The sequence below is a fragment of the Ambystoma mexicanum genome, chromosome 1p (assembly GCF_040938575.1).
Source record: "Ambystoma mexicanum isolate Mex_15411 chromosome 1p, UKY_AmexF1_1, whole genome shotgun sequence".
Classification (NCBI taxonomy): domain Eukaryota; kingdom Metazoa; phylum Chordata; class Amphibia; order Caudata; family Ambystomatidae; genus Ambystoma; species Ambystoma mexicanum.
Genome location: NC_090921.1, coordinates 1,428,973,150 through 1,428,994,091, shown reverse-complemented (window position 1 = coordinate 1,428,994,091; position 20,942 = coordinate 1,428,973,150).

The following is a 20,942-nucleotide window of genomic DNA, read 5'->3' as shown; positions in this document are numbered from 1 at the left end:
TAGTCAATACTGTGTATACATTCCTAGTGCATATTGCTGTTGTGTTGTACACTGCATGTTGCATTGATGTGTAACTCATCATCCGTGTCTACCTCCTAATTTGCAGGTCCTTTCCTCATGTCTACACAAGGCCCTCTACATTGGAGATGGGGTCCATGTTGGCAGCAGTGCACCTACTACTCTACATGGCGGCAACACCATACAGTTGGAAGTGGTGGGAGTGCAGGCATTTCCAGGTGGTGAGACTACTAATTCCTTACATTTGTTATTTCATGTTAATGGTAGTTTTGAGGGTCAGTAGATGATAAGTGTTTTTGCGAAATACCTGCTCAAGTGTGTTGTTGGTCCTGCATTTCTGTGAGCATTTCAGGTGTCGCGAGTTTCAATTAGGGACACTGTACATTGTGACACTTGTGTCATGTTGTGGGGATTACTTTGTTTACCTGCACATAGCATGACATGGCACGGTGTGTCGTGTGGCGGTGCTGGGGATGGGTTGGGTGACATGGCACTGTCCTCATGTTGCATTTTGCAAGTGGGTGTTCATTTTAGCTGCATGAATGTGTTTTTTCACGAAACTGCATTGGTGGTGTCTGTGTAGGTAGGGATGCACACATTGTAACACTTCCAGGTGAACAATCTCAGGCTGATATGGTTTTGACGGTTAATTCTCCAGACATTTAGGATCAGTGTCAGGTTGAGTCATCATTGATTGTCAGATGGTATGTGCCAGGGCAGTGTGCACTCCACAGGGGTGTGATTCCTATGTGAAGTAATTAGCCACTAGCTGTGTACGGGCTGCCTCCCCCCGTGCCCTTTCCCCTCCCATGCGCAGCGGGCGTGCATGTGGTTGGGGATGTGGGGGCACCACCATGTCCACAGGCAGGCCCCGGCGTGTTGCAACGTTGTGCAGGACACATGCTGCCACTATGATCCTGCACACTACTGGGGGAGCGTTTAACAGCTGCCCGCCAGAACGGTCAAGGGAGCGAAAGCGTGACTTAAGCACTCCGAATGTGCGCTCCACTATGCCCCGGGTTGCAATGTGGGCTGTGTTATATCTTACCTCGGGTGGCGTGGTGGGGTTCCGAATTGGCGTCATCATGTGGGGGCTGAGAGGGTAGGCACTGTCCCCTGTGGAGGTGGTGATTGGTATCATTGGTGGGGTTGTGACCTTGCTCAGTATCGGACATGCATGCATGTGCAGTGGCATTCATACTCACCAAGCAGCCATGTATCGCCATGCCGCCCAGCTTCTAGATCCCGGCTTAGGGTGGACATTCGGTAAATGAAGCTGTCGTGGGTGGACCCGGGATAGTTGGCATATACTGAGGTGATGATTCCCTTGGCATTACATACTACCTGCACGTTGATGGAATGCCAGTGCTTGCGGTTCCTATAGATGTGCTCAGATGCCCTGGGGGGACGTAGAGCCACATGGGTGCAGTCGATGGCACCTAGCACTTTGGGGAATCGTGCCACACCGTAAAAATCCAGGGCGGCAGCATGCCTTTCTGCATGTGTTCTGGGCAGGTATATGTGCCTGCGGACTGATGGGCGTGCAGTGATGATGTTCAAGACCTGGTGTAGGCAGCGTGACTGCGTGGCCTGTGACACCCCACCCACTATGGCACTTGTCCGCTCAAATGATCCAGTGGCTAAGAAGTGCAGTACATTGAGGACCTTCTCCAGGGGGCTGAGTGCTTGGGAGCACAGGGTGGGTGATGTGAGGTCATCCTCCCACTCACTCACCAGGTCCAGTATTATGTGTGGTGGAAACCTGTACCTCCCATACACCTGGTCATCAGGCATCCCGAAAAGGCTGGTTCTGGGTGTGAATATTCTGGCCCTGACTATCCTCCTCCTCCTCCTTTGGTAGCCCACGGCCACTGCTGCTAGGAACGGTATATTCATCCTGGCGTCTGAGCTTGTTTTTTTTTTGCGCGCAAATTTATGCGTCGCGGGTCGACGTATGCCTGCTTCCTACTGGCGTACGTGTTTCTTTGCGCATGTTGTAGGCGAGCGTGTGAAACTTCACGCGCACCCCTGAAATCCAGTACCCAGGCCAATAGTGTGTGGAAATTCCCGCGCACACCGGAATACACGTGCGCTGATGTACTCGCGTGTGAAACTTCCCGCGCACCCCTGAAATCCAGTACCCAGGCCAATAGCGTGTGGAAATTCCCGCGCACCCCGGAATACGCGTGCGCTGATGTACTCGCGTGTGTAAGTGCCCGCGCACCTCTGAAATACACGTACATAGGCCAATCGCGTGTACGCGCACTTTTGTCCAATTACACGCGATGACACTCTGACGTGCAGTCTTTCCACGTATGCTCCGTCATCACGTGCTATGAGGGAAACACCCGTGCGGGTCACATCACAGACGCGCTTACGCGCTGAGGGCCTTTGGTCCAATAGAATCGCGTATGCGTGCTGACGCGCTTACGCGCTAAGGGCCTTTCCTCGAATTTCACGCTGACGTGCAGGATTTTCAGGTGCCAAATCACTCCGTATCAAGCTGGCCACGCGAAAACACACGGAAGACCACGCTCCTGCCCAGAAGGCTGAATTACTGCCCCTCAGTGCCCCGAGCAGCCTCCCACGTGCCATCTGCTGCTGCTGCCTGCCTGCTGCCACCGTGCCCTGCCATTTGGTGCCTGCACATCAGCCATCTGCAGGGGTCCAGTTGCTGTGTCCACCCCTGCTGGAACTGAAGACTCCCGACTGGGATAACATCGCTCCACAGCCCAGCCCCAGGACCCAGTTGCCCACCCACTCCTGCCTCTGGGGTTGCCATGTCGGGCACTTCCACATCTGGCACCAGTGGCAACCCCAGGCCAGAGGGGCAGAGGGGCACCAGCTTCACTGCCATCGAAGTTGGTGTCCTGGTGGAGCATGTCCTGGGGCAGTATGATGCCCTCTTTGGATCGTCCCGCGCCAGCAAGGAAGGACGGGAGAGGATCTGGGCCGACTGTGTGGTTGCCATCAACGCGGAGGGGGTGGCAACCCGCGATGTCCAGAAGATCAAGAAGCGCTGGGAGGACTTGAGGTCCAGGACCCTCGTGAAGGCCCGGCACCTCGTGGAGGGGGGCCGGGGCCGCATGAATTCCATCCAGATGAGGGTCCTGGAACGCGTACGCCCAGCGCTCCAAGCCCAGATCCTTGAGAGGGAGACCCGTCTGGAGTTGAGCAGTAAGTGGCCAAGCATTGCTGTGTGAGACAGGGCATGTTGCGGTGTGCTGGTTGTCTGATACTTGCCTGTATGTGTGACATAGGCCATGTATGCATGTATGTGTGCAGGAACATCATGGTAATGCATGTGCAACCAGTGATGTGTGAACCACATGGTTGTTGCATGTGTTTAAATGCGACATGGGGAGCCCGATGCAGATTTTACACATGAGGGCATGCCAGTCTCTGTTCCTGGACATGGGTGGGGGTGAGGGATGGGTGCTGATGCCAGGTACATATATGGTAGCCATGTCTGTGTGCCTGACCTGCGTGTCTGTGACTTGTGAATGCCATGGATGCATGACACATGTGTGTGACTATGCACAGATTCACTGATGCAGCCTAGTTATCCTTGTATCCGCTGTGTTTGGGGTGTATGAGGCCAGATGGATGTGACTGAGGTGTACTGTGTGCATGTGATAGGCATGACCCATGATGCATGTGAGTTCCATATCATTGTATGTTTCAAGAGTCCATTGGACATGTATGGAAATGTCCATGGCATGCACCATGCCTGTTACTGTGTGTGTTTTGCCTGGACTGACCCATGTGTTGTGGAGGGACATGATGGAAGTGTACTTTGACAGTGGTACTCATCTGCTATTGCTTCCTGTCTAGGGGACCATTGAACAGTACCCTGATGCTTGTGTTCTATGTCTCCCTCTACGCAGCGGCTAGTGAAGAAGAGGGCGGAGACGGCGCTGTGGAGCAAGGCGGCGGGGATGCCCCCACGGCTGCAGCGGAAGGGGAGGGTGAGCCCCCACAGGGGCCTGCTACGGCGGAAGACGGTGAGGAGCCATCCAGGTTGGTGGTTTCCACAGAGGAGGAGGAGGCCGCCACTGAGGCACACATGGGGCCTGGTGGGGGCATCCCTGCTGGTGCAAGTGGTGCAGTCCAGGGGCAGGGGCAGGAGGCAGCACAGGTCACCGTGGAGGGGCCTGTGCATGTCGCTGTCCCTGACCCTGTGAGTGCACCGCCATGCACCAGCAGGGATGCCCCGTCCCAGGCCCGTCCGCAGGTAGAGGGGATGTCCATGTCACCTGACTCCCCTCCACCTGCGGACGAGGGGACCCGTGGCCGTATGGTGAAGGTCCTGATTGGGGTCGCGATGCGCGCGGGTGCAATTCGTGATGACATGCGTACTTCCCGGGAGGAGCACGCACGTCATCACGAAGAGCACCGTGCCGACGTGGCCCAATTTGGATCTTCCATGTTCGGGGGTTTCCTGCATGTGTCGGCTAATCTGGCGGCCCTCTCCTCCTCTGTGGAGGCTATACACCGGTCGTTCTCCTTGCCCTCTTCTGGCCCAGATGCCACCAGGGCCCCCTGTGGACCTGCCCTGACCAATGCAGCCAGCTCGGTGGGGATCCCATCCTTGCCACAGTCGGGAGTCGGAGGTCCAGCAGGGGTGGACACCACAGCAACTGTACCCCAGCAGATGGAGGATGTGCCGGCATCATCAGGCAGGGCATGTGCATGACGGCGTCGGTGGATTCCATCAGCCTGGATGCCGTCGTGCTGGCAGAAGCAGTTGCGTCGGAGGCAGCAGCAGAGTCAACGTGGGAGGCATCATGGCTCGGGGCCATCAACATCGGAGGGGCAGGCATCGGCCAGAGGGCAGGAGGACCCAGGACAGGAAGTGTCTTCCGTGTGGCTGCGGTTGCGCCAGCAGATAGGTGCGGAGCGGCGGCGGGCGGAAGAGGCGTGGCTCACGATGGTCAGGGCGGAGAACTCCATGCGGTGGGCCCTGAGGCGGGCCGAGTGCCTCGAGGCAATCCGCAGGGGGTTGGAGGAGCAGATGGCGTCGTCCCTGCGGACCCTCGGGGCCATGGAACAGGACCGCCTCCGGGACATAGACGAGGAGTTTAGTGATGCCCTGGCCCGGAACACCACGGAGTGAGCCGCTGGACTTGCCCGCCGCCTTTGTATATAGTTCTTTAGTTTTAGGTTTCCTTTCGTTCTTATTATGATTTGGAGTCGACAGACACTGCTCCACTTTTTGTATATAGTTGCATTTTAGTTAGGGTTTTTTGTAGGTTTCCTTTGTTCAGTTGGGCTCATGGACCCTTGGATGTTTTGTACATAGTTCTTCATTGGATTGTTTGATTTTTTTTTTTTTTATTTATTCACCATGGAGCAATGGTCTTTGCATTTATTTTTCTCTCTCTGATTGATTTTATTTTTAATGTGACTTTGGACAACATTTTTTTGGATTTGGATTTGTATTTTTTATTTTTTTGGACGGACATGCAGCATATCTTTTTTTCATTGCCATTGTAGTTTGTTTCATTTCATTTGCATTCAATTTTTTTTAATACAAATTTTTGTTTTCATACTTCACTGTGTGGTATCATCTCATTGGTTTCATGCATGTCATGTTGGGTGTTTTCCCATTCAATTGCAACCATTGTGTGTGACGGACATGGGTTCATTTGCTTTATGAACAATGGGGGTGTAACATGTAATTTCCATTTCCATGTGGGTGAATGGGTTACTTGGTAGGGCCTTTTGGCTGTGGAGGCTGACCATAACGCACATGATTGGGGATTGTGAAGACCTGGGTGCAGGGGGACATGAGTGGGGGCCTGGTGGAGGGTGCCCCTGCACTGCTGGGGGTTGGGGGTGGTGGGAGACATGAGTGGGGGCCTGGTGGAGGGTGCCCCTGGATGCTGGGGGGTGGGGGTGGTGGGAGACATGAGTGGGGGCCTGGTGGAGGGTGCCCCTGCACTGCTGGGGGGTGGGGGTGGTGGGAGACATGAGTTGGACATGAGTGGGGGCCTGGTGGAGGGTGCCCCACACTGCTGGGGGGGTGTGGGTGGTGGGAGACATGAGTGGGGGCCTGGTGGAGGCTGCCCCTGGATGCTGGGGGGTGGGGGTGGTGGGAGACATGAGTGGGGGCCTGGTGGAGGGTGCCCCACACTGCTGGGGGGGTGGGGGTGGTGGGAGACATGAGTGGGGGCCTGGTGGAGGCTGCCCCTGCACTGCTGGGGGGTGGGGGTGGTGGGAGACATGAGTGGGGGCCTGGTGGAGGCTGCCCCTGCACTGCTGGGGGGTGGGGGTGGTGGGAGACATGAGTGGGGGCCTGGTGGAGGGTGCCCCTGGATGCTGGGGGGTGGGGGTGGTGGGAGACATGAGTTGGACATGAGTGGGGGCCTGGTGGAGGGTGCCCCTGGATGCTGGGGGGTGGGGGTGGTGGGAGACATGAGTGGCGGCCTGGTGGAGGCTGCTCCTGCACTGCTGGGGGGTGGGGGTGGTGAGAGACATGAGTGGGGGCCTGGTGGAGGGTGCCCCTGGATGCTGGGGGGTGGGGGCGGTGGGAGACTTGAGTTGGACATGAGTGGGGGCCTGGTGGAGGGTGCCCCTGGATGCTGGTGGGTGGGGGTGGTGGGAGACATGAGTTGGACATGAGTGGGGGCCTGGTGGAGGGTGCCCCTGGATGCTGGGGGGTGGGGGTGGTGGGAGACATGAGTGGGGGCCTGGTGGAGGGTGCCCCTGCACTGCTGGGGGGTGGGGGTGCAGGGGGACATGAGTGGGGGCCTGGTGGAGGGTGCCCCTGCACTGCTGGGGGGTGGGGGTGGTGGGAGACATGAGTGGGGGCCTGGTGGAGGCTGCCCCTGCACTGCTGGGGGGTGGGAGTGGTGGGAGACATGAGTGGGGGCCTGGTGGAGGGTGCCCCTGGATGCTGGGGGGTGGGGGTGGTGGGAGACATGAGTGGGGGCCTGGTGGAGGGTGCCCCACACTGCTGGGGGGGGTGGGGGGGGTGGGAGACATGAGTGGGGGCCTGGTGGAGGGTTCCCCTGCACTGCTGGGGGGTGGGGGTGCAGGGGGACATGAGTGGGGGCCTGGTGGAGGGTGCCCCTGCACTGCTGGGGGGTGGGGGTGGTGGGAGACATGAGTTGGACATGAGTGGGGGCCTGGTGGAGTGTGCCCCTGGATGCTGGGGGGTGGGGGTGCAGGGGGCCATGAGTGGGGGCCTGGTGGAGGGTGCCCCTGGATGCTGGGGGGTGGGGGTGCTGGGTGACATGAGCAGGTGTGCAGGGTAGTCCCCTGTGGTGTCGGCTGCCTGCAGGGGCCGTGGAGGGTGTACAGGGAATACCTGGGAGCACACAGCCAAATCGCGTGTAGAATTTCCCGCGTACCCCTGTCATACACGTACCCAGCCCAATCGCGTGTGGAAATTCACGCGCACGTACCCTGCCAAATCGCGTGTGGGACTTCCCGCGCACCTCTGAGATCCACGTACCCAGCCAAGTCGCGTGTGGAAATTCCCGCGCACCCCTGAAATCCACGTACCCTGCCAAATCGCGTGTGAGTCTTCCCGCGCACCCCTGAGATCCACGTACCCAGACAAATCGCGTGTGGAAATTCCTGTGCACGTACCCGGCCAAATCGCGTGTGGAACTTCCCGCGCACCCCTGAAATCCACGTACCCTGCCAAATCGCGTGTGAGACTTCCCGCGCACCCCTGAGATCCACGTACCCAGACAAATCGCGTGTGGAAATTCCCACGCACGTACCCGGCCAAATCGCGTGTGGAACTTCCCGCGCACCCCTGAAATCCACGTACCCTGCCAAATCGCGTGTGTGACTTCCCGCGCACCCCTGAGATCCACGTACCCAGACAAATCGCGTGTGGAAATTCCCGCGCACGTACCCGGCCAAATCGCGTGTGGAACTTCCCGCGCACCCCTGAAATCCACGTACCCTGCCAAATCGCGTGTGAAACTTCCCGCGCACCCCAGAATACACGCACACGTTATTTTTCACTCAGCGGGTGTCCGTGTGTGTGGGTACCCCTTTGCACGTCATTTGTCCTGAAGGGCCACAGTATAGGACATTCATCATGGCTGTATATAGGTGCTATTTGTTGGCGCACCTTTTGGCACACATTTATTACAGGCGCAGAGACGCTACCGCCTGCTTTCTTGTGGCGGTCGTGTTTGTGCCTGTGCGCTGGTTTGACCGTGCGCTTTTTTGCCCTATTCGATTCCATGAATACGGGTTGTAGGCGAGCGTGTGGGCGTTCCACGCACTTGCACCCTGTACTTCCCCCGTGACGCCCACATTTTGGCAAGTTGTTCCCCATTCCGAGTGTTACGCCCCGTGTTCCGCCTACTTTTGTTGTGCGCGCTGCGCTATGTGCAATTTTCGCTGTGGCCTGTGCGGTTTTCGCTGTGACCTGGCGCACGCCGTTAGATGGCCTGTGCGCCAACGTGCGCCGCGCACTTTTTTAGCGCACATCCGATGGTTTTCTCGCGCACGGCCTTCCATGAATCGATGTGCGCTGCTTTTCGTGCGATTTTCGCACTTGCACTGCGATTTTCGCTATTCCACTGCGAATCACACGTTTTTGGCCACTTGCGCCGCGCTAATTATTCCATGAATCGGCCTGATAGTTACTCAACCTGCAGGTCTAGTGGAATTTTAAAGAATTTGCCAGGCCTGACTTATCTTACTAATGTCTTAGTTCAGCAGGAACACAAAACGGCTGTATTGTTATTAATTTTATATCTTGGGTACAAGTATCTTCTGGTGGCATTAATAACATTAGTACACAATTGCTAATCAAATGGGGTTGTTTGCTAATCAAGAAAAAATAATTAGCAAACTCTGCTAATCAATTTTTGAAAATGAAAAAAGTATGCCTTTTTAAGCAACTGTAGCTCCAACAAGAGTTCTATCTTGATTGCTTTCCTTTAAAGATGATTCTAAAAAATTATTCACCAAATGGGGGTAGTTTTACATATATAGTCAAATCCTAACAGGGGACAGTTCTTTGTTCAAGTCTCCTGCTGAAGGCCAGTCCATGCCTCTAATACAGATATTACTTTCTCTGCTGTGTCAGACTCAGAGTTGTTGATCTGCAGGCTTTCATGGGGCCATGGGGTTCAGAAGGAAATGATGCGCAGTAAAAACCAAGATGTCCGAAGTCATCTTCCTACAGGTTTCTGGCCTCTTGGATTCCCTGGACCTCTCCTCGAGACTGCCTGTCCTATACCAAAGAGTATCTAAGCTAATTATCACCTTTCAAGTATTTGCCTTTGTCCTTTAGCTTTCCCTGAAGTGCCTGGTCCCAGATCTACCCACTGGAGAAGCCAGTGGATCCTCCTGGAAGAGCTGTTAGTTTTCTAACCAAGACTACAATACATTTCCTGGTTGTAACTGAGCCCATGTGTTATGGAGACATCTGTGAAAGAAGAAGCATATAGAAGATGTACCTTTGATCTGTGGGTCAAGTGGAAATCCAAAGTGGGTGAAAAAGGTATTGTCAGGGACTTTGATTTTGGATCTTTAATGTAATCACTTCTTGAATCACTATATCTATATTTTTGTCAATGCTGTGCCACTTTCTATAAGTTTAAAAAGGGACAGTGCCCCCCCCACCAAATTCATGAAATTAACATTTAACAACTGACGCCTGCTTGTTTACCCTCAAATGAATATCTGTTTTTATTCCAAAAAAGACCAATGACAAATTCTGAATGACTTTGTTTGTATACATGCCAGCAATAGATCCTTTGGAAGAGCACCTACCTGATGTGGTCAGGAAAGCTTCATCCATTGTGTAGACTGCTGTCACATTCGTAGCAGGTTTGGAAAACATGGTTTCCACTTTGCAAATGAACGAGTAGGCTGCAGCACTTTTGAAAGTGTCATCTCAATGATAGTAAAGATCAATTTAACTTTAGTTGCCTTTTTGTAATTCGATTTCATGCTTTCTCGTAGCTGCTATAATTTGGTTGAGAAATTAAGAAGCATTATTAGAGGGCTGCATGTTATGAAAGTGTTTACTTTGCACCAATAGAGCTTTTAAAGTAATAATATTAATAGTGTGTCATTTATATAGTGCCTTTACCCCATTAATATGGCCCCAATGCGCTTGTGCGGGTGTACGCCCTCAGGGACCTGAGTACAATGCATGACATTTCTCAGAAAGGAATATTATGTGTGTGCGCATTAGGCCTAGATAGGGAGTTAGATGGGCTGGATGTGTTGTGGCTGAGTGTTGTGAGTCATTAATTCTGCTCCAGGAATTGTACTTTACCTTTCTCTGTTGTGTAAGCTGTGCAAACTGTGGGGACACTGACTGTGATCATGACTAGGTTTCATTAGGTAAGTGAGATAGAAGGAAGTTCTTCAGGTTGCTAGAGGGAATAACCAGGTTTTGAGGGCCTTCCCGATGGAGTGGTAGTCCTCATTGCAGCAGATGTTCAGTGGAGGGAAGTTCCGGAGGGTGGGAGCTTGGACACAGAAGGAGGATCCTCCAATTCTGGTGGAAGTGAAAGTGGGATCACTATTAGTGCATAGAGTTTAGTCTAAGTCTAAGGTTTCTTGTGGGTTGGTAACATGTAAGCTTGTATTGGAGGAATTCTGGCCCAGTCTTATGGAGGGCACAGTGTGTGATGCGCATGGCCTAAAAGTCGCCTGCCGGATGATTGAAAGCCAGTGTAGTACTCTAAGGGCTGGGTGATGTGTTCACTTGTTGAGAGGGCAAAGAGTAGTTTTGTAGTTTTTCGCTTCTCTGGATGTTTTTGAGCTGATAGGCAGGTGTGCCCAGGTAGTGAGAGTTGGCATAGACCAAGTAGGATAGGATGATAGCGAGGATTGTTGAGACACTGTTAAAAGCACTCCAGTCATATACAAATCGTTCTGGTCCTGAGTGATGGATGGCTAGGCCAATCAGGAGCCCAGGAGGATGGGACTGAGGGAGCCCATGCCCTATGCCAGGGAACCAAACAATGCTGCAAAATCCAGTTAAATACACCAAACAGTGAACCCAAGTCAAGATTTTAACATTAACTTTGCAGAACACACATTGTCCTGAGCACAAACAGTGGGAAAATGGAGCGTAAAGCACCTAAAACCCTGTTAAAAGCACTCGGGTGCTGACGTGTTTGCAATGGCTAGGCCAATCAGGAACCCAAGAAGCCGACACTGAGGGAGACCGGGCCCCAGGCCGGGGAACTATGCAATGCAGCAAAATCCAGCTAAATTCACAAAAGAGTCAACCCAATGCAAGATTTTAACACTAGCTTTGCAGAACACACTTACCCAACCTCAAACAGTGGGCAAATGGAGCGCGAATCTCCTGAAACACCGTTAAAAGCACTCCGGTGCTATACAAATCATTCCGGTCATGTGTGCCGGATGGCTTGACCAATCGGGAGCCCAGGAGTGCAGGTCTGATGGAGACCAGGCCTAAGGCCAGGGAAATAAACAGTGCGGAAAAATCCAGTTAAATGCACAAAACTGTGAACCCAATTCAAGATTTTAACACTACCTTTGCAGAACACACTTACCCGAACGCAAACAGTGGACAAACGTAAACAAACTTGAGTAGTAAACATACACAATCTCCCTCTAGCTAAGTGCCTGCAAGGCATGCTAGGGTCTGGTGTTCGATTATTGATGACAGGGCAATGGAGCTTAAAAAACACATAGACGTATTATAAAATGAAAGCCTGCACATTTTAAAAGAACAGGAGTTTCGAGCAAATAAAGTTACTTATTCTCCATTGGAACATTAATTGTAAGATGTTTTATTTATTTATTAGGTGTAGGCACAGTTCAAACACATAAAAAAAAATCGAACGCACCCCCTCATTTAATTTAGTGTTAGTACATGCTTTAGAGGTTTGCTTTGTCTGTAATGACCCGCTAGTATAAGCATAGGTAGGTTTGAGCGAGTGAGGGCCTCAGCAAGGGCTTAATGTGATTTGCACCCAGCTTATCCATCAGAGGACGGATGATCCAAACCTAAGATATACTCCAAGGCGACGCGAGTGGAGCTCGGGAGTAAATCCCACTCACTCTCCACGGCGGCCTCTTGAGGGAAAGGGTGGCGGAGAATGAGATGTCACGGAGGGAGGTACCAGCATAAAGACCAGAAGGTCTGTGAGAGGAGGCAGGGGGGGATAGGGTGGATGGACAGGCATGCTGGGAGGGACACAACGCTAGTACCCGGCACGCGAAGGAGCAGCCATCAGCTGTCCTAGAACATGGGCTTATATCAGTGATTGTAGCCCGGCATTCCAGGATATAGATTATCGGGCATCGTTGTGCTGGGTGCTAATAATAGAAAAATAGTCTTACTCTCATGGAACACCAGGGGTTTTAAATATGTTACTAATTTAGAACAATCACTCAAACTATTACAGAAACATGATGGGCATGCCTTAAAAGAGGCATGTGCAACCAACACAATGCTTCTGCATGGAGTTTATTTCATTTTTGAACAAGTCCAAATCATCCAACGGCTGTGCTAAAAAGGGACTAATTATAGGCACCAGGAACACATTTCCATTTCGTAACATTGTCCCACCACATATTAACCATAATATTCTAGTGGGTTTGGTTACGATAAAAATAACTCCTCAAAGTCAGCATCTGGTCATTGTTTCATTAACAACTATAATCCCCCTCGAAGCAGGTAAACAGATAAAATATTGCCTACAATACATTAGATCATGAACATGGCTAATGATTATTTTAAGGAGTGTTCATTTCTAGCTATGAGTGACTTCAGTGCAAAATGCCCTACATCATTAATTGACAATGAGGATTCTTTTTAAATTGATGAGTTATAAAGGCTGACCATCCAAAACTTGGGATCATAGAAAGACAACACAACACCAAAGATGCATGGTGACTGTCTTTCCTATAGTTATAGAATGTTAGGAAGCTCAAATGTTTGGTAGAAGGAGACATAACCTAACTACCTACAAAAGAATTGACTGAGACAACTTAATCCTACTCTGACTATATATTTGTGTTGGCTGTGGATGTTGTTAACACGCTCACTGTACAGACTGGTGAGCGATCACACTGTGCTATGTCTTATGTGGTTAACTGATAGGGGTGTGGTCGCATTTCATTGGAAGATGAGTAACGTTTCCATAAATAATGAGGGATGAAAGCTCATTTTACGTTCTAAAAACTCAAATATTCCCATAAGCATAGTCCAAAAATACCTGGGGGAGTTATTACACTACACAATTGTGAACAGATTAAAGAACAAGATGTTATGAATCTGAGGTGAATTTTTGAAAACAATGAAGGTATTTTCTTACTACGAGTCCCAAGGTAGACCGAGTCATAAAATTCAGAGCCTAAATCAACCAGAGGGTCGATACATTTATGATCCAGTGATTCACAATAAGAAAGTAGTGTTCAGACTGAGTGTAAGAAAGAATATAATTGACATTCACTGGGAAAGAAAAGGTCACATTACAGAAATTGGTTAAAATATTGGAAATAAGATCAATAATTTAAAAAATGGCATAACTAAATCTAAGAGCAGAACAAGATTTGAATTAGCTTACATCATGCAACTTCTCTGAACAGAGAAGACAAGGTACCCATTGGACCTTAATAATATTTACTAAGAATTCAGTTTGGGAATACAAAGTCCATTTGATGGAGATTCAAACAAATTCAATTCAGATGCAGCCATTTGAGCCTCCATTGAGATGGCCAACACGTGAAGTCAAGCTGAGTCAGTAAATGTTTGATTCGACTTGTACACATCTCGACTTGGCTCAATCCTGTTGGAGCTAATAGATCACTATAGTTTGAATTGAGTTAACTATTTTTCAACAATAGAGTAGACATTTGTTGATTAAAATCATCTTACGCTTTCTTGCAAACATGGGAAACTATTGGTTCAAACTGTGTCAAGTTGGATCGACCTAGAAGTGAAAGTGTAAGCAGAAAAAATGCCTTTTTTCAACAATGCCTCACAATGAAGGCTTATTATGGGTTTGGCGCTGCAGTAAAAAAAGTTGGAAATTCTGTTACTATCATCTTTTTGCATAGCAATAGAATTACTGCCACTTTTATTGCACCAGCAAATTCCAGGTTTGGTGTTAAAGTGGATACCTGTGGTCAAGTGCTGGAGATATATCCTCTACTGTAATGACACATTTTGAAGGAATTTCTGTGGGCAGAATTACCACAACAGTATTCCTCCAAAATCTCCATTTGGTCCCATGGATTCTAAAAATGGGGACTAAAACCGCAGTTACCAGATTCATAATATGTCAGTAAATCTGCCAGTCCAAGTGCTATAAACATGAAATGAATCTTTAGAATCTTCTTGGTGATGTAACTGCATCGAACCAGGCTTCGAACTGTTGTGCAATCGGATCAAACCCAGTTTGGGCGTGGTGAATCATGTTGGCCCAAGTGGCGAACTGGCTTTGAGTCGGTTTGAATGTGGTGGTTCAGAGAGGTTTGAAAATGGCTTTCAAGCAATGCATGTCATAGCGCTCACTAGGATCAATTCGGAGTTGAGCCGGTTTGTGATGTGTAGTACCCGCTGGGTAAGATCTATGAGTGACGCTGCAGCAGTTTCAGTTGAAGGTCTGGAAGGTTCGAAGTGGTGATCATGGTGTTCTGGTGTGCAATTCGATGAAGCGGCATTACAGGTTGAGCCAGGTCGAGTCCTTTGGTACCTTCTGATTCGAGTCGATGAGTGACACTCCAGTGGTTTGAGTCAAGTCCAACGATGAGAGGTTGATTTGAGCCAAGCTGCCTGTTCAATCTTGAAGCACAGCGGATCGAAGTTTCAGTTGAGTGCCAAAAGCAGCACCAGCGGGTCCCTCTATTTCGATGGCAGTGAACGCAGTTTGAATACAATTCAACTAGTTTGATACAACAGAATATGGAGCCTTAGCTGATCTGGTCCTCCATCTGCTGTGAGACCCACACCAGGGCCTTTAGGGCAGAATGAGTTTGTGCAGGGTCTGCTTGCACAGTCTAGGGGGGAATGGTGCAGAGTGGCAGGCCCTGGTCCACAGCAAGGACCACCTCCAATATGCCCTGGGAATGGTAGGGAGTAGAGCTTATCTCTGCATTGGACTGTTGCTTCATCACCTCGGAGGTGGAGGGTTTTGGAAAGATCAACTCCCATAAAACAGGTCCAAATGAAGTCTTCCTGAGGTGTTTGTCAAAGAGTGAATCAAAGAATGAGTGGGGCACTCCCTCTTTTATAAGCAAAGTCCCACAGTGATTGGGCTAAAGGAATCCTGCTTTAAGGGGTTTATTCCCTGTCTTTGTGGCAATTAGTCTTTGCCACCTGACACCATCCACAAAGTGCATTCTGCTAAAGTAAGTAGAGGGAACAGAAAGGAAGAGAGATATAGAGAGAACCAAGATGATGGAATCATCAGTCAACTATGCTAAACTCCCTCTCTCTACACTAACTACACCCCCTTCCCTATGGAGCACATTGGTGTGCCCGTTGATTACTGTTTCACATGACAGCTCCTGTTGTGAGGCTGTCCTGCTAGAAAGAGGTGTTACCAGACCTCAAAAGGATTAAAGAAGAGGCACATCCATTCAGTCTCCTGCCCAACATGCTGGCAGGGACAGGATGTCTGAGAAGAGTATACACAATCATTCCACATCGGAGCTGGGCTTGCAGAGCTGAAACGTGTGTGATATCAATTTGATGAGGCTTTCATAATTATGAGAGATAATAGAAACCACACACTAAACTCAGGTATGGCTTATATTTAAATTTTAGAACTGCTCCAGGATAGTCACTCATATAGTTATGTGGTTTTGAAAAGAAGGGTATATATCTTAAATGTAGCCCCTATGCTGCAATGGCATGACTGTAACTGCAGCTGTCAGATGGGTAACTTTGACTCCTGAACCTGCTCTGTGCCACTGAAGAGCAGGCTACTTATTCAGCAGGGCACATGTGTATACCATGTTTTTGGCATAGAGCTTATTAAAAGGAGATCTTGTTAGCAGAGCCCCCTTTCTTATTACCTGCATTATTTTATAGAAAAACAGTCAAAAAAGCCCAGTCTTCTACACCCTTTCCAGGTGGCAATTCCTCACAAGTGGTGATAACAACACACTTGCATGTTTAAGTGTACCTCAAGGATCATGTCTCTCCCCTACGCTATACAATACTTCTATGAAACTTCTCTTTGCAGCATTGGATCACCCAAAACGCCCCTACCTATCTTAATCAATGCCTCACTCGACAAACATCTATTAGATGTCTAAGATCAAGCTCTAGTACTCACCTACTCACTCCCTGATATAGGAACACCAGAGCATGACATTCCGGCTTTCCTTAAGCAGCGCCTAGAATCTGGAACTCTCTCCCACAGAAGATAAGCAATGAGCCTTCCCACACTCACTTCAAGAAACTGCTAAAAACCTGGTTATTCAACAAATTCTATCTAATCTGTGTATCTTTCAAATGCTTTCATAAGTTCCTGTACGCCAATTTATTTTGCAAACCAATGTAAGCCCACTATTCCTTCATTCCAAAACTGGTTCTGTAATTGATATGTCATTGTTCTTATTCTGACCTGACTTCTTTTCCCATGTAACCAGAAAGCTTTACTGTAACCTTGTAACCTATGCCGTGATACCCCTGGATTTGGGCGTATGATCAAATGCAATAAATAAATAAATAGGTGGGGAAGATGTAATATACCTGTTAGTTTCTGCATTGTGGTGGTTATCTCTATATGCTTTGCTGCATCGTGTGTTAGTTTAGGTTGTTGCATTGTGGTAGGGTGAGGTGGGGTTGTAACTAGCATTGAAACAACATGTCATGATGCCTACCCCCGGGGACCCAGACCAAGTCCAGCAACCCCAGAAGCAGGCATCAAGTTATGCTAAGCAAACCCAACAACCCCTGCTAGGGGCTATTTGGGTGCAGTCCTGGCGCCTATGGCGGCAGGCTCATATGGAGAGTCAGTCCTGGCGCCATAGTCACCAGGCTCATAGATTAAAACTTACCTGATGCAGACCATGCTGCAAACTCACCTGATGCAGACCATGCTGCAAGAGCTCCAAGCCAAAGGAGGCTTGGAAGGAACTACTTTACCTAAGGGACTATTTTTTACTCGGGTGGGGCTAGGGAGGAATACTTACCTGGGACTACTTTGGAGGCTATTTAAACCATGCCCGAAGAAGAGTACACGCTTCGCGTTATTCTGCATCCAGCAGCGTAACGCTCACCGTGCCTGCAAGTCTGCATCCAGTCTTCTGCCACGGCCGTTTCGAGACCAGAGCTCCTAGAAAAACGGGAGAGAAGGAGCAAAGGTTAGAACAAGAGCAATACCTTCCTTACCAGAATTCCCGATCCATCGCGCCTTCGAGCTGGAAGAAAGAAGTTATTTTATACGTGGAAGACAAGAACAGCAAGGTGAGCCAAGGGAATACAAGGGAATACACAGAGGCAATATTAGCTACCCCCCCATAGAGTTACCTGATTTTACCACCGGGGGTACTATTCCTCTTCACGGGTCGGCGCAGCTTCCACTGCATCCTCGCCCAACCCCGGCCCCTAAGGGGAAACAAAGGAACAGCAAGGTGAAACAAAGGGACAAACTAGGGGAAACCTCCTCACCACAATAGACTTACCTGATTTTACCGCCGTAGGCATTATTCCCCGAGACTTCATATTTTCTCTCAACGCCAGAATAAGGGAGAAAGCAACAGGTTACATATTGACATTATTTTATCGAACTGTGTTGGATAATACAAATCCTTATCTGAATATTACCGGTTGCCACGAGGAACTCTTCGCTAGGGTCAAGCTGCAACCTGCAAGGAATCGGACAAGAGTGAAAGTCAGACATTTGAACTCTTACGAACTGCATACTTACAGAGTCTTGCCGGGAATCTCAGAGTCAATATTGTTCTGGAACTCACCAATTCCTTCGAGCCAGTGAAGCAACTGGTTATCAACGCGCCCCTGCGCTCAATGCAGGATGGAGAGTTCATCTTTCCAAACCATCAGGTGAGACTATAAGAGGGGACATCAAAGGTGATCAGTGGGGAGAACAGCGGGAGTGGGGCAGGGTTAACGCTCAACTCCACGGGTGGTTAATTCACTTTCTCCATTTGCAGAAGAATATTCCTACGGGCCAAGCAAACGAAGCTAGGTGGGCCAGTCCAGTCCATCATCTCGGCACTATGCCTCACATTGGTGGAGGCCGCAGATGTCCAGTTCAGATCGACGCCCTTGTGGGAGCAAGGTGAGCGTAACACAACAGTCGTCTGTGTCCCAAAAATCAGTTTACCCTGCACTTAAATGTGGTAATCCCTATAGTGGCAGGTTTCCAGGACAACTGTTGTGTTTTCTTTTACAATTGTATGTCAATGTTATGTTCACCCTGTTAGTCACATACTTACAATTTCAATCAAAATACAGTCATTATAACAGAAAAAATAGTGCAAAAATATCGACAAATGTTTAGATCCAACATTTTCTTTAATGTTCAGATGTCTATCAGATCCTCGATGCTTTTTGGGGACCTAGTCCCCTTCTTTAGGAGCTAAATGTAGATATAAACATAAACAGACCACGTCTTTCATTTTGTTTTCAATACCAATAGTTTAACAAATCATCTTCTCCTCTCCCACAACCAATCATTTTAGTATCCAACATGCCATATGTTTCCAGACTACTTTATCACTACACAGTTATCCCAGGTTTCAATTCCAAAAGCGGCTCTTCACCATATGATTATCGTTTGTGTGAGTGTTTTCAGGTGTAATCCACCACCAATCTCCAACATGCCATAATTTCCAAGTGCAACCCAGAGTTGCATCCATGCACATCCGGGTTAAAAGTGCTACAGAGAGTTGCACCCATGCACTCACTGTGCAGTCTTACGAGATTGAAACTTAAAACGCTATGCCATATACCTGTCCCAATCAGGGGTCGAAGTATACAAAAAGAAGTAGTGGAGCTATGTACCCTGCTGGTCTTCCTTGCTCCCCACAAACCCCATTGCTACAACCCCTTCCACACACACTCCAAACCCACAAACAAACACACCTGCTATTTAAGGGAATGTTCAGTGCAGTACACTGAAGTGCAAGCTTCAACTTCTTCCTACACTTTTATTTCAAAACTAAACCGTTCCATAATGGTTTATTTTTAAAACAAAAGTATAGGAACGGTGAGCCTTAAAAATAAAAAGTATAGGAGCACCGCTCCCGACCGCTGCCGCCCACTTCGCCCTCAGGTCCCAATTCGTAGTGTTATTTTGCTGATCATTCGTTGTCAAAGGCTTTATCGGCAACTTTTTGGATCAATGTTTTCATCTCATTAATCGGATCATGGTCCAACATAATATATGTGGAATCATCTCTCAGCAATGTCAAGCAATTTTCATGATAATAGGAGCAGTCCATTACAACTATGGCTCTCCCTTACCTGCTGGTTTCAGATTCAGGCATTCATTTTTTTCCAATCTTTCAACCTGTGTCAACTGTGTATTCTAAATATTACAAGGAAACCTCTTCTGATGGTTCATTCTGTGTAATTCTACCACAACCTTTTTTTGTAATGGCTTTCCTTCACAGACATGCTTCTCCATGAAAATAATATAATGGCTTTCCTTCACAGAAAACCACTTGACAACACAGAGCCTACCTACAACAATGGTGTGCCGGGCATGAATTAATAGCGAGAAGGCAGATTTTCCCAATTAAAGCTGGCTGCTTTCAGTGGCACTGCAGAAACAACTTGTTTCACTGCACCATTCGGATTTACTTTAGAAGATGTATTTATTTATTGTGCATGTGTAAGGCGCTTTTACATCAAGTAAATAATGTTTGAAAGCACCCACAGGGCAACAGGGAGAGAACATGGGAATGAAAAGCAAATATAACAATGAAAGATAGAGGGAGACCTACTAGGCCTTATGAGCTTTCGGAATGTGCAAATGCAGAGAGAGCAAATGGACGAGGGAGTGGGCGGTAAGTGGTAGGAGTACCACAGAGGGAAGTGCTCGGGAGTAAGCAACTGTTAAATGTTTATGTTTATGTGTTTAGGTTTATAAAATGTATATAGCACTTTAACCCAAAGCGCTTTAAAATACAACAACAGGTACAATGGATGGAGAAGCATATAAACAATCATGATACAAACCAGTGTAACAGTACGTAGAGCAGTTTCCTTAGATGGAGGAGGCGAGAGAAGGGTGAGGGGGAAGGGAGTGGAGGTAGTCAGGGAGGGGGATCAAATTCAGTTGTCTGACTTAAGTTCACAAAATGATTTTGTGAGAGTGGTCAACTGCCAATAAAAAGTGCAGACTTATGGTGGAATAGGCAGGTGGGTGCCAAGGCAAGTTGTGGGAGCAGTTAGCCAAAAATATCACTGTGGCAAAAGTTGGGCTATTTTACTGGTCTAGTTGCCATTCCTTGGAATGAGGCTGTTGCACAGTGAAGACCACCTGAGTTAGTGACTAGAAAGTGCCTGCCTCCCTGAGAAGAAAGGGAAGATACTGAACAGTTGGGAATTATCGTGAGAAGTGGTTAAAAGCAGCTATGGGACCAATCAAACGAGGTCAACGGTGTCAAAGAATACAAATAGTTTAAGTGATATAAAGATAGCCTGCTGGCTTTTGCCACTTGTTCTAATAGTATATGGCCAAAGTTTGAAATCCAGATTGGTGCGCGCCCAGTGATCAGTTTGCTTCAAGGAAGTTTGCACATGTTTCATGTCCAGTTTTTTCTTGTTTCTCACAATTTGGCGGGAGTTGGAGATAAGTCGAAAGTGGGCAAGATTATTTGGATAAGCGTTACTGGGAGCGGGTGGCAATGGTATTTTTGGAATCATGAGAAGGGGGGCCCCGGGGGGAACGCGAAGCGTTTCCCCCCGGGGAGTTTTTTGGCGCTGCACACGGCCAGCGAGTGGCCGTGGGGTGTAGAGCGCCCTGCCT